The sequence below is a fragment of the Dendropsophus ebraccatus genome, chromosome 3 (assembly GCF_027789765.1).
Source record: "Dendropsophus ebraccatus isolate aDenEbr1 chromosome 3, aDenEbr1.pat, whole genome shotgun sequence".
Lineage (NCBI taxonomy): Eukaryota > Metazoa > Chordata > Amphibia > Anura > Hylidae > Dendropsophus > Dendropsophus ebraccatus.
The window spans coordinates 153,646,969-153,661,041 of NC_091456.1; positions in this window are offsets into that span (position 1 = coordinate 153,646,969).

Below are 14,073 nucleotides of genomic sequence, written 5' to 3' on the forward strand. Positions count from 1 at the left end.
TTGACGTTTATTTGCAGCATAAACAGTTCAGCAAACATAAATACAGCAACACCGTGCTTTTAACAACAAAACAAACAAAAAGGTCTTGCCCGTCTGGGCTCTTACTTACAGGTCTTCTCACCTATCTGACACTATAACACAGCGTCTTTCACCTGGATACCGCAGGGTGTATCTTAGCTCCAGCCGTGGCTGCATTCGCAGCTTCCACCAAACACACTGGCTGATCACTCCTGACTGAGAGCAACCACCTGCAGCTCTGCAGAGCTTTTACCTTTTTTAGGCTCATTAGAGCACACCTGATCACAACACCCAAACTGGATCGGGGGGAGGGAATGGCAAGTCCCACTACCAAAACCTACCTGCCATTCCATGTAAATCCAGGCCCGGTAAAAATAAATAACAACTCAGCAGCATCTGAGCACAGATCCCTCCTGGACTTACCATCTCACCGTATGTAGTAACCTACATGAGATGTACACCCCCTCGAGCACTTCTCCCGTGACATGTCTACAATTATCAAAAACTTTTTTTTACTTTTTCTCTCACACTTTTAACTCCATCTAGGAGATAGTAAGCAACCATTTGATACCTCATACAAGATCAGGGCTCTCATTCTCGAGCTTGTGGGCTGGATGGGGGGGGGGTTTGCACATCTTTTCACCCTCCATGTCTGAACAAGGTGTCTCATACAATGTATAATGTACATGCCGACAGAGTGCATTATCGACAAATATGAAGCTAGCCATTTTTCAATTTCCGTAGAATCTCATGCTCATTAAGGTTTCATTGCTCGGATCGTTTTCCTAGAAGTCATATATTTCTTGCCGCCATTGGTTTCTCATTGTGACACATATAATTGTTTCAAAGAAAACTGAAAAACATTTTGAACCACTCAACCTGCTTTCCTTTTTAATGTAATCAATTTTTCCCTTTTTCAAAAGAAAGTCTGAAAAGGCGCAGCGAGCAGTGACAGATGAAAAAGGCTTGTTTTCTGCAATCAATGAACACTGCACAAATATCAAATGTCAACAAAGACAGTACAGTACAAGTAGTCTTAACAAGCGGTCTGAAGGGAAGAAACAAATACTGCCAAGTGTCTTTCATTGATAATAACTCCGCAGATAAGCTACAGCGTATCGGCCGCCTTTGTCAGGAAATTACACAGTTCTATTGTAGCTCATTTCCTTTATTGACATTATTTGAGAAGAAGTAGGATTCGACTAGATGAAAGGAAAGCTCAATTAACTGAAATCTTAATTAAAGTCACATTTGCATTGGCAAAAGAAACAGATAACGTTAACAACATGGCTACACGAAGTAGATGAGCAAAATAACAAGTTCTGAGTCGGGAGGGGATTATGGTTAGCTCTATGGAGATTCTAAGTATTAAAGAGGATGTACCACCTGGTACATCATCTTTAACCTAAACCCACTGATCGAACGGCGCCGGCACGGGAAAGCCTCCCCGGTTCTCCGGAATCGGCCGGTGCTTCCCCGTGCCGGCGCCGTTCGATCAGTGGGTTTAGGTTAAAGAGGATGTACCAGGTGGTACATCCTCTTTAAGGTGGTAAAAAAAGTTTTTTTTGTTTTCATTTAAGTTTAACAGTTTTATAACTTATTTTTTATATTAGATGGAACCTGTCAAGAATGAACGATTATTTACTCTGAAACACAGCAGGATTTCAGAAAAATCATAGTTTTAAACCCATTCGGAAAGTCTCTTTCTGTCTCTTTCATGCTGCCCGAACCAAAAGAATACCCCAGGCAAAACTTGACTTTTATGGTTGGGAATCCATCACACTGTTCTACATTTCAAAATGCACATAAAACATGCATATTTCAAGTGTTAATGGTGTTTTTGACATTTTGCACATTTTTCCTACAATTTGATGAAGCTCTATAGAGAAGCCTATGGAGTCATATAGTAACTCCATATAACGTAGATTTTTTTGGCAGTGTAATTTACGATGATGAAGATGAAAATAATGACCACAAAGTGAGGGTCAAACAGCAGAAGGTGAGCTTAATTCTAGCAGTATGGATGGTTAGAAAGATGCAAAAACCCAAAATAGACATAGGATGGGGCTTGTGGAGATCTTCTGGTCAGCTGTTCTCTAGAGATGAGCGAACCGGATTCGGGTTCGAGTCGATCCGAACTCGAACGTTCGGTATTTGATTAGCGGTGGCTGCTGAACCTGGATAAAGGTTGTCTGGAAAATATGGATACAGCCAATGACTATATCCGTGATTTCCACATAGCCTTAGGGCTTTATCCAAGTTCAGCAGCCACCGCTAATCAAATGCCGAAAGTTTGGGTTCGGATCGACTCGAGCATGCTCCAGGTTCGCTCATCTCTACTGTTCTCCTCTCTCTACAGTACATAGCAGGGAAGGGTGAACCATTCCGATGTGGTATCCTGCTCTTGCAACAGATGAAAACTTCTTCAGCCACAGGTAATCAAACACCGCACGCTCGGGTTCACTCATCTCTAGTAGTAATCTTATAAATGCCCTTCAGGCAACAAGTTGTCTTTTAGGACACTGTGTTATGCAGGTATTTTGTTTACAAGGATTTTACAAACTACAGGTATACTGTTGATAACTAGAACAGATTGTACATTTTATAATTAGAGATGAGCGAACCTCGAGCATGCTCGAGTTCATCCAAGCCCGAGCGTTCGGCATTTGATTAGCGGAGGCTGCTTAAGTTAGATAAAGCTCTAAGGTTGTCTGGAAAACATGGATACAGCCAATGACTATATTGGCTGTATCCATTAGAAGTTCCATCATATACTCTTTATGTTGGTCTTCCTTTGGAGAGGACAAACCCCACCCCCCTAGGCGGCCATTGTCGCTGTCATTGTAGGTGATCATTTCAAAGAGACGCTGAGATTCGGCATTCGGCATTTGATTAGCTGGGGCTGCTGAACTTGGGTAAAGCTCTAAGGTTGTCTGGAAAACATGGATACAGCCAATGACTACAGTATATCCATGTTTTCCACATAACCTTAGAGCTTTATCCAACTTCAGCAGCCACCGCTAATCAAATGCCAAACGATCGGGTTCGGATCGACTCGAGAATGCTCGAGGTTCGCTCATCTCTATTTATGATATCATAGGTGTCTCTTTGAAATGATCACCTACTGCTGCAGCCGGAAGTAAACGAGTGCCGAGCCGGGGACGGCGCCATCTTGGAGAGGTCCCCGACCGGCAGCACACACGGAGATCGCTCCTCCGGGATAACGTACCGGGGGAGCGATCTCCACCACTAGACACCAGGGATAAGCTGAATCCGGTAATCGGATGCAGCTGTCATATTGGACAGCTGCATCTGATTACTGTATTAGTGGGCATGGCGATCGGACCGTGCCCGCTATTACCGGCGGTCCCGGGCTACAAGCGGCACCCGGGACCGCTGCGAATCAGAGCGGGGTCGCCGCGCGGCCCCGCTCTGAACGCCCGCACCCGCGCGAGGATGTACAGGTACGTCTTCGTGCGGGAAAGGGTTAAGACTAGCGTATGATTACACCGGTCTTAAAAAATGTCCCCCATTGAGTGTCTACAGCTAATTTAACCTTAAGTTGACAGTAGTTATCACTGTGTATGCTTGAGCCTCTTTTGCTTCTTTATTTGTCCATTACAGTAATAACACAATTGTTCTGTGATGGATCATCCTGAACTAATGTTTGTTTTAAAATGTGGACTTTGTGTGAGGATAATCATTATTTTCCTTACTTCTCAGGAGGTTGATAGACCTGTAAAACTACACCCTGAACACAGTAATAACAGTAATTACCAACTGAAATAATTTCAGAAACACTGGAATGTTTATCTAATAGAAAATTATATGAAGCTAATTCAAGTCTTTTCTAGAAAGACCAACATAATATTTTATAAGGATAAAATACTCAGGAAAAGTATATTATAACCTATAAAAAATAAACAAAAATCAACACAATATTAGGAACCTTTTAAGTAAAATGCGACAACAAAATGAAACAAATTTATTTATACTATTTAGTTTCTGAACAGTTTAACCCCTTCAAGACTAAGCCTATTTGGGCCTTAATGACCAGGCTAATTTTTCAAAATCTGACCTGTCTCACTTTATGCGCTCATAGCTCAATGATCCTTTAACGTATGCTAGCGATTCTGAGATTGTTTTTTCGTCACACATGGCACTTTATATTAGTGGCAATATTTGGTCACTACTTTGTGTGTTTTTGGTGAAAAACATCAAAATAACATGAAAAATAAAAAAAAATTCCATTTTATGAACTTTTTAAATTCTCTGCTTCTAAAAAAAGAAAGTCGTATCACATAAATTAGTTACTAAGTCACATTATCAATATGTCCTCTTTATTCTGGCATAATTTCATAAACATATTCTACTTTTTTAGGGTGTTACGGGGCTTAGAAATTTATCAGCAAATTATCACATTTTCGTGAAAGTTTCCAAAACTGATTTTTTTTTAGGGACCAGTTCCTTTTTTAAGTTTATTTAGGAGGCTTGTATACTGGAAACCCCCATAAGTGACCCCATTTTGGAAACTAGACACCGTAAAGAATTAATCTAGGGGTATAATGAGAATTTTAACCCTACAGGGGCTGGAGGAAAGTATTCACCATTAGGCTGTAAAAAAATGGAAAATTAAAATTTTCCAATAATATATACATTTAGATTAAAGTTTCTCATTTTCAAAAGGAACATGAGAGAAAAAGCACCCAATAATTTGTAACGCAGGTTCTCTTGAGTACAACGGTACCCCATATGTGGGCGTAAACTACTGATTGGGCACACAGCAGGGGTCAGAAGGGAAGGAGCGCCAATTAGCTTTTTCAATGCAGATTTTGCTGAAGAAGTTTCTGAGCGCCAAGTGCGTTTGCAGTGCCCCTGTAGTGTCAGCAGAGAGAAAAAAAACCATAAGTCACCCCATTTTGGAAAGTACACCCCTCAAAGAATTCATTTTGGGGTGTGGTGAGCATTTTGACCGCACAGGTATTAGAGGAAAGTATTCAAAAGTAGACAGTAAAAATGAAAAACTCGAATTTTTCCAATAATTTGTTCCTTTAGTTTGAAATTTCTCAATTTCACGAGAAACAGGAGAGAAAACTCACCCCACAATCTGTAACACAGGTTCTCCTGAGTAGAACGGTTCCCCAATATGTGGGCATAAACCACTGCATGGGCACACAGGGGGGCTCAGAAGGAAAGGAGCGCCAATTAGCTTTTTCAATGCAGATTTTGCTGTAGAAGTTTCTGAGCGCCAGGTGCGTTTGCAGTGCCCCTGTAGTGCCAGCGGAGTAAAATCTCGCCATAAGTCACCCCATTTTGGAAAGTGCACCCCTCAAAGAATACATCTTGGGGTGTGGTGAGTATTTTGGCCCCACAGGTATTAGAGGAAAGTATTCAAAATTGGCCAGTAAAAATGAAAAACTCGAATTTTTCCAATAATATGTTCCTTTAGTTTGAAATTTCTCAATTTCACGAAGAAAAGGAGAAAAAATTCACCCCAAAATCTGTAACGCAGGTTCTCCTGAGTAGAACGGTACCCCATATGTGGGTATAAACCTCTGTATGGGCACACAGGAGGGCTCAGAAGAAAGGGAGCGCCAATTAGCATTTTCAGTGCATGATTTATCTGAAGAATTTTCTGAGCACCAGGTGTGTTTGCAGAGCCTCTGTAGTGTCAGCAGAATAGAACCCCCCCAAAAGTCACCCCATTTTGGAAAGTGCACTCCTCAAAGAATACATCTTGGGGTGTGGTGAGCATTTTGGCCCCACAGGTATTAGAGGAAAGTATTCAAAATTGGCCAGTAAAATTGAAAAACTCAAATTTTTCCAATAATATGTTGGTTTAGTTTGAAATTTCTAAATTTCACAAGGATCAAGAGAAAAAATGTACCCCAAAAATCTGTAACGCAGGTTCTCTTGATTACAACAGTACCCCATATGTGGGCATAAACCACTGTATGGGCACACAGCAGGGCTCAGAAGGGAAGGAGCGCCAATTTGCTGGAGCAAAACCGCAGCTAGTAATAGTTATTAGAATAGCACAGTTACTAAAATACAATAAAAAAAATGAGATTACAGGTAATGCGGGGTGGTTACGGACAGTCTGGGGTGGTTACGGGCAACCTGGGGTGGTTACGGGTAATCTGGGGTGAATACAGACAACCTGGGGTGGATACGGGTAATATGAAGTGTATAGGGAAAACCAGGGGTGGTTACGGATAATCTGGGGTGGATGCGGTCAACATGGGGTAGTCATGGGCAACCTGCTGTGGTTACGGCAACCTGGGGTGGTTATAGGCAACGTGGGGTGGTTACGGATAAACTGAAGTGCTTATAGGTAGTCTGAGGTGGGTACCTGTAATCTGGTGTGGTTACGGGCAATCTGGAGGGGGCCATTGGCAATTTGTGTTGGTAAGAGGCAACTTGCGGTGGTTAGAGGCAACGTGCGGTGGTCAGTGGCGACGTGCGGTGGTAAGTGGCAACTTGCGGTGGTTAGAGGCGACGTGCGGTTGTCAGAGGCAGCGTGCGGTGGTTAGAGGCAAAGTGCGGGGGGGTAACGGGCAATGTGCGGTGGTTACGGGCAACCTGCGGTGGTTACGGGTAATCTGGGGGGGGGGGTTAGGGGTTATTTGGGAGTAAACTGTAATTATTACTATAATAAAAAGTGTATGTTTTATTTTTTTGTGTGTTTTTCACTTTTTGTACTTCGCACATTCATTTTCACTGTATTACTATGATTACTGTGATATTTTCTATCACAGTAATCATAGTTCAGTGACAGAGACCAAATTTTAGTTAGCCTAGGCCATTGTAAGAATTTTTGCAATTTATACCAAGAAGCAAAACTGAACCGTTTTTTAAATAGATGCAGGTGAATGTCCCCTCAGAGCTGCTTTTTTTGCTCTAAGTTACTTGCTCAATCCTGTCCAGCACTCCTTGAAATCTGTACACTGCCTAAGCAGCAGCCCCCCTCCCTTCAGCCCTCCCCCTACTAAACATAGAAACATAGAAGATTGTCGGCAGAAAAAGACCACTGGGTCCATCTAGACTGCCCTTTTAGTATTCTCTTTCTTATCTTAGGATAGATGTATATTCAGTGTTTAAATTCTGTTATTGTAGATTTACCAACCACCTCTGCTGGAAGTTTGTTCCAGGTATCTACTACTCTTTCAGTAAAATAATATTTTCTCACATTGCTTCTGATCTTTCCCCTAACTGACCTCTCACTGTGTCCTCTTGTTCTTGAGCTCAGTTTTTTTTTACTAAAAACACTTCCCTCCTGAACCTTATTTAGGGTACAAACCCACTTGGCGGGTCTGCAGCGAGTCTCCATGCTGCGTTTTTGCAGCGAGACTCGCTGCAGATCCCGGCCTATACTTTTAATGGCAGACAAACACGCAGCAGGGATGTACATCCCTGCTGCGAGTTTGTCTGCAGCCCACCCCATTAACCCCCCGGCCGCCGGAGCTGATACTTCACCTGATCCCGGCTCCGGCGGTTCCCGATGTCTTCAGCAAGCCGGAGCGGGGACCAGGTGAAGTATATGCTCCAGCCAGCCGCCCGCAGCCCCGGCCGCCCGATCGCCCCCCCCGCAGCCCCGGCCGCCCGATCGCCCCCCCCGCAGCACCGATCGCACGCCCACCCGCAGCACCGGGTGGGCGTGCGATCGGTGCTGGGGGGGGGGCGATCGGTGCTGCGGGGGGGGCGATCGGGCGGCCGGGGCTGCGGGGGGGCGATCGGGCGGCCGGGGCTGCGGGGGGGCGTGCGATCGGTGCTGCGGGGGGGGGGGGGGGGCGAACGGGCGGCCGGGGCGGCGGGGGGGGGCGATCGGGCGGCCGGGGCTGCGGGCGGCTGGCTGAAGCATATACTTCACCTGGTCCCCGGGATCAGGTCCCCGGGATCAGGTGAAGTATCAGCTCCGGCGGCCGGGGGGTTAATGGGGAGGGCTGCAGACAAACTCGCAGCAGGGATGTACATCCCTGCTGCGTGTTTGTCTGCCATTAAAAGCATAGGGCGGGATCTGCAGCGAGTCTCGCTGCAAAAAGACAGCATGGAGACTCGCTGCAGACCCGCCAAGTGGGTTTGTAACCTAAGTCCTCTAACATATTTAAAGGTTTTAATCATGTCCCCCCTTTCCCTTCTTTCCTCCAGACTATACAGATTCAAATCCTTAAGTCTTTCCTGATGGTTTATGCCTCACACCCTCCACCATTTTTGTAGCCCGTCTTTGGACCCGTTCTATTTTATCAATGTCCTTTTTTAGATTAGGTCTCCAGAACTGGACACAGTATTCCAGATTTAGCCTCACCACAGCGTGAACCATAGCAGTGCGGGAACCTTGCCCCTGTCCTGGGCACTGTTGTCCTTGCTATATTGTGGGTTGGTTACAGGCAACGTGGGGTGGTTACGGATAAACTGAAGTGCTTATAGGTAATCTGAGGTGGGTACCTGTAATCTGGCGTGGTTACGGGCAATCTGGAGGGGGTCATTGGCAATTTGTGTTGGTTAGAGGCAACGTGCGGTGGTTAGAGGCAACGTGCAGTGGTCAGAGGCAACCTGCGGTGGTCAGAGGCAACTTGTGGTGGTTAGAGGCAACGTGCGGTGGTCAGTGGCGACGTGCGGTGGTAAGTGGCAACTTGCGGTGGTTAGAGGCGACGTGCGGTTGTCAGAGGCAGCGTGCGGTGGTTAGAGGCAACGTGCGGGGGGTAACGGGCAGCGTGGGTTAGGGGTTATTTGGGAGTAAACTAATTATTACTATAATAAAAAGTGTGTTTTATTTTTTTGTGTGTTTTTCACTTTTTGTAAATTACACATTCATTTTCACTGTATTACTATGATTACTGTGATATTTTCTATCATAGTAATCATAAATCAGTGACAGAGACCAAATTGGTCTCTGTCACTTTAAATTTTCAGAGTTGGCTGCTTCTGGAGCGCATGCTCACTTCAGAAGCAGCCTGGACACCGAGGAGGAAGGGGCTCCCAGGATCAGGTAAGTATAATGGGAAGGGGGGGGGGGGTGACTGGGGGACAGGGGGGTGACTTGGGGGGGACGGAGACTAACACTTTTTATCCCCTGTCACCAATCATTTATGGTGACAGGGGATGAAAAGTGCGGGTGGCACATGGCACAAGCGATCGGCGGAATATAGTATATACCGCTGATCGCTTGTACCGGGACCCCACAGGGGGGTCCCCGATCACTGCCCCATGCTCTCCGCTACCTCCGGTGGCGGAGAGCATGGGGCTTTGATTATTTATTTATTTTCCATTGCTGTGAACAGACATAAGTCTGTTCACATTGATGGCGGTGGCCATCTTGGATCCGATGGCCGCCGGGGGAGGGAGCGGGTTAGTGACCAGCCTACTAGGGGGGGCTGATCTGGGGTCTGATTGACCTATTTCATCTCCCCCCGCCGTGGATTCACGGTGGGGGGAGATGAAAGGCACTGCAGCGCCGGCCCATTAGTGACCGCCGTATCGGCGGTCACTAAGGGGTTAACTGCCGGGATCCGGGCACGGCCCAGATCTCGACAGTTGCGGCGAGGGCCCGGCTATCACTGACAGCCGGGCCCCGCCGGGGATGACAGGAGTGCAGCTCCTGCGACCCTGTAATCCCAAGGACGTACCGACACATCCATCTGCAGGAACGGGCTGCAGATTTGGACGTGCCGGTACGTCTTTATGCGGCAAGGGGTTAAAGAGAAATTATAAAAAAAATTTACAATTTATTTTTAGTTAGCCTAGACCATTGTAAGAATTTTTGCAATTTATACTAAGAAGCAAAACTGAACCGTTTTTTTAAAACATGCAGGGGAATGTCCCCTCAGAGCTGTGTTTGGCTCTAAGTTACTTGCTCAATCCTGTCCAGCACTCCTTGAAATCTGTACACTGCCTAAGCAGCAGCCCCCCTCCCTTTAGCCCTCCCCCCACTGAACATAGAAACATAGAAGATTGTCGGCAGAAAAAGACCACTGGGTCCATCTAGACTGCCCTTTTAGTATTTTCTTTCTTATCTTAGGATAGATGTATATCCAGTGTTTAAATTCTGTTATTGTAGATTTACCAACCACCTCTGCTGGAAGTTTGTTCCAGGTATCTACTACTCTTTCAGTAAAATAATATTTTCTCACATTGCTTCTGATCTTTCCCCTAACTGACCTCTCACTGTGTCCTCTTGTTCTTGAGTTCAGTTTTTTACTAAAAACCTCCTGAACCTTATTTAGTCCTCTAACATATTTAAAGGTTTTAATCATGTCCCCCCCTTTCCCTTCTTTCCTCCAGACTATACAGATTCAAATCATCAAGTCTTTCCTGATGGTTTATGCCTCACACCCTCCACCATTTTTGTAGCCCATCTTTGGACCCGTTCTATTTTATCAATGTCCTTTTTTAGATTAGGTCTCCAGAACTGGACACAGTATTCCAGATGTAGCCTCACCACAGCGTGAACCATAGCAGTGCGGGAACCTTGCCCCTGTCCTGGGCACTGTTGTCCTTGCTATATTGTGACTCATCTGCAGGCTTCTCTGTAGGCATGTGGGCACCAGATGCTGCTACTTTCTCTTCAGGGCTACCCAGACAGTGTTGCTGCTCCTTGCGGTGGCCCGCAACCCCCCTGACCCCCCCCCCCCCGGATCGCTGCTCCTTGCGGTGGCCCGCATCCCCCCTGACCCACCCCCCCCGGATCGCTGCAGGTGTCTCTGCCACTGCTATAGCCCGACCTCCCCCCTGATTGCTACCCATGTGTCTCTGCCCCTGCTAGTGACTGGCCCCCTTCCCGATCGCTGGTCGTTGTGTCTGGCTCCCCGCCCCAGGACAACAATCAGTATAAATGAATAATATCTGCCCTCCCTGTGGCTCTAAAGCTGTGATAAAGTGAAAACTCCCATCATACTGTGACAACTAGTGGATTTTCAGGGTATGATGGGAGCCGTAGAGTGACAACATGTGTAGGGATAATGGAAACGGCCATATATGTATGTAAAAATATATGTTTAGAAAATAGAAAAGTCACTATTAGAGCAATGATCAGTCTGCCCCTGAGTGTTAGAATATGTGCTGTGACATGTAACCTACTATCTTGTTTCTTTGGTACACTTCAATAAAAAGCAGGTATTTCAAGTTCAGTTATCGGTAATTTGTATGTTCATGAGTGAGTGGAGGGCGGGGTAGGAGAGGAGGAGGGAGGAGATAAGGAGGGAGGAGGAGGAAAGGGGAGGCCACGCCCACTTTCTATCAGCCAGGATAAAAATGTATTTATTCTTCTGAGCTGAACAACTGGGGATATCTCAGCAAGCGCACAAGATATCCACACAATTTACGGATCTTTTTAAAGGGTAACACTTAGGCTTTTTAACTGAGTAATTTCATTTTTTGGTTATCTAAATTATAGTTACGCTTTAAGTATGCAAAATTATAATGTATAGCACAACAGATGCAAGGGAAAGCCAACTATATCACATCATACAGTATTGATAAAGTTGGTGCAATTTAAAGGCATCTTTTTCAATCGTACAGAGTATTTTAAAAATGTTAAACAGAATTCCTTGTTTCAATTTGTCAGACATTTTATACACAGACCTTGTGTGAGAAGAGTTAGATAGCCTGCAACTCCATGACACCATATTGCAAATCGATAAGAGTTGAAATGAAGGGAGATAGGATAGGAGGCTATAAGGCTCACAATGTTCAAACACAATCAACTGCAGGAAGTATTGTCTTGGTAGTTTTTCTGATTGGAAGCCTATAATTTTTTTTATTGTCTTATTTTTCTCTTCGACCTATTTTTCGAAAAACATGGTATGCTCCTACACTGTACCCCACTCTATATGGTAGTATAGGTACTGTAGGTCTCCCTGTTGTATGTTTCCTGTACTATAAGTTTCCCTGTAGTTAGGACCCCATATAGTTTACCTTCCTCTCCCCCCTCTGTAGTTCTTCTCCCATACTGTATATATCCCCCTTTGTAGTTGTTCCCCCATACTGGATACCTCCCTATGTAGTTGTTCTCCCATACAGTATACCTCCCACTGTTCTTTGTAGTTGTTCCCATTACTGTATACAACCCCCCCCCCCCTGCAGGTAGTCCCCATTCTGTATACCTCCCTCGCTCCTCTGTAGTTCTTCTCCCATACTGTATACATCCACCCTCTGCTGTAAGGCCCCCCATACTGTATACCTCCCTCCACTATTTATAGTTGCCCCCCCCCCCCCACACTGTATATATCCACCCTCTGCAGTAAGGTCCCTTTGTAGTTGTTCGTACATGCTGTATACATCTCCACCTGAAGGTATCCCCCATAATTTATACCTCCCCTCTGTAGTTGCCCATGTACCCTCCATCTCCCCATATTTAATGTCCCCTATTGTATACTTACCCCTCCTGCAGCATATGTTAAGAAGGTGGAGGGCGGAGCATAACAAGTCTGGTACTGATTGGCTGATGCTCAGCCACCAATTGTCAGGGATCTGGTCAGCTGACTGGGGCTTATTTTTGGAACAGGGCTTATAATTCAAAACTACTCCAAAAAGCCTGCAAAATGAAGTTAGGTCTTATTTTCGGGATAGGTATTATTTTTGTAGAAACTTGGTACATTGCATTACATGTGAATGACCGTACCATAAACCTATATGGCCTGTTAATGGCAGGGATAGAAGCAGCTGTGCATGCGCCATTATGTGGGTAACTGCATGCCCAGCCATACACAATAAGCAATAGAAAAGTAATAGGCTGAACCTCCATTATAAAATATGGTCATTGGATTTATCATGACAAATTTATTGAACTCGGATATCATTTTTGGTAATGAAAAATACAGCAAGAAATCTAACAGCATCATAGAAAAGATGTTTTATTAAAGTTTCAGAATTGTACAAATGATAAAACAATAAAAAAGCTGTACACAAATAAGAACACATATTGTACAATGATATTTAAAGAAACAATTTGCCGTAATAACTACAATATTCAGAATACTCAGTAGTACTGACCAGCTTACATCATACACTGTAAACTGCATTCCCTATAGAAATTATTGTGCTTTTACCTACATAACCAGTACTTATAACAAGAAATGTGCAAATATTAGAAAATTAAAAAAAAGGCAAAAAAGGCTCATCGCTTATTCAAAGGCTATCAGTTTGCGTCCATTTGCTATCAACTTAAACTTAGCTACATATTAGATTATTAACAAAGATAAAGAACTGCTTTTCTTCAGAGTAAAAGATCTAATTTCCACACAAAATGAATGCAACATTTTACATTACATTTACTAAACATAGGATATGGTTTCAGAGTGATAACAGAATTTTTTGTATGGTGTTTGAAAGAAAGATCTACTTGCAAAATTTGGATAGAAAAGAGCATTGACTATATGCTAGAATATGTGTCAGTGGAGGCAGTGAAATAAAGTATGGTTGACTGCATGACAGTGGTAATTTATTTGTACTCCAAGTCAACCCAATGTCTAAAAGGACAAACTATCAAGACCATTTTTATTTATTTAATAAGCTATGTTGTCTGTAACATTCAACTTTCAGAGTGTCAGTGACAGTCTACAATCTCATCCAATGCTACATGTATTTACAGAGTATTAGGATCACATTGTATTGCGATTCCATTATACAGTATCTAAATTTTGGAATTTTTTTTTATATCTGAGTAGGAGGTTACATAGGGTGGGCACATTGTTCATATTGTGGGGTCACATAAGGCATAAAATACAATTCATAATGTATATAACTGGTTTTGCTGGGGAACAGTGTCTACAATCACTGACAGTCAAGTACCCAGTTACAGTACACGTAACAAGAAATACGGAAATTATTGACACAGTCATTATGCCACTTCCATGATATCAAAGGGATCTTAGGCATTTATGGCATATCCAGAGGACTAGTCTGGGACTCCCATCTGGTGGGAGAATGAGGATCGGGTGATCCTGTTTACTGATCGCCAGCCACCAGTTTCTATATACTTTAACAAAAGATGGATAAGTCCAAATCTTTCTGTAACACTCATCAACTTCAATGGATCGGGCCACATAAGTGCAGTCA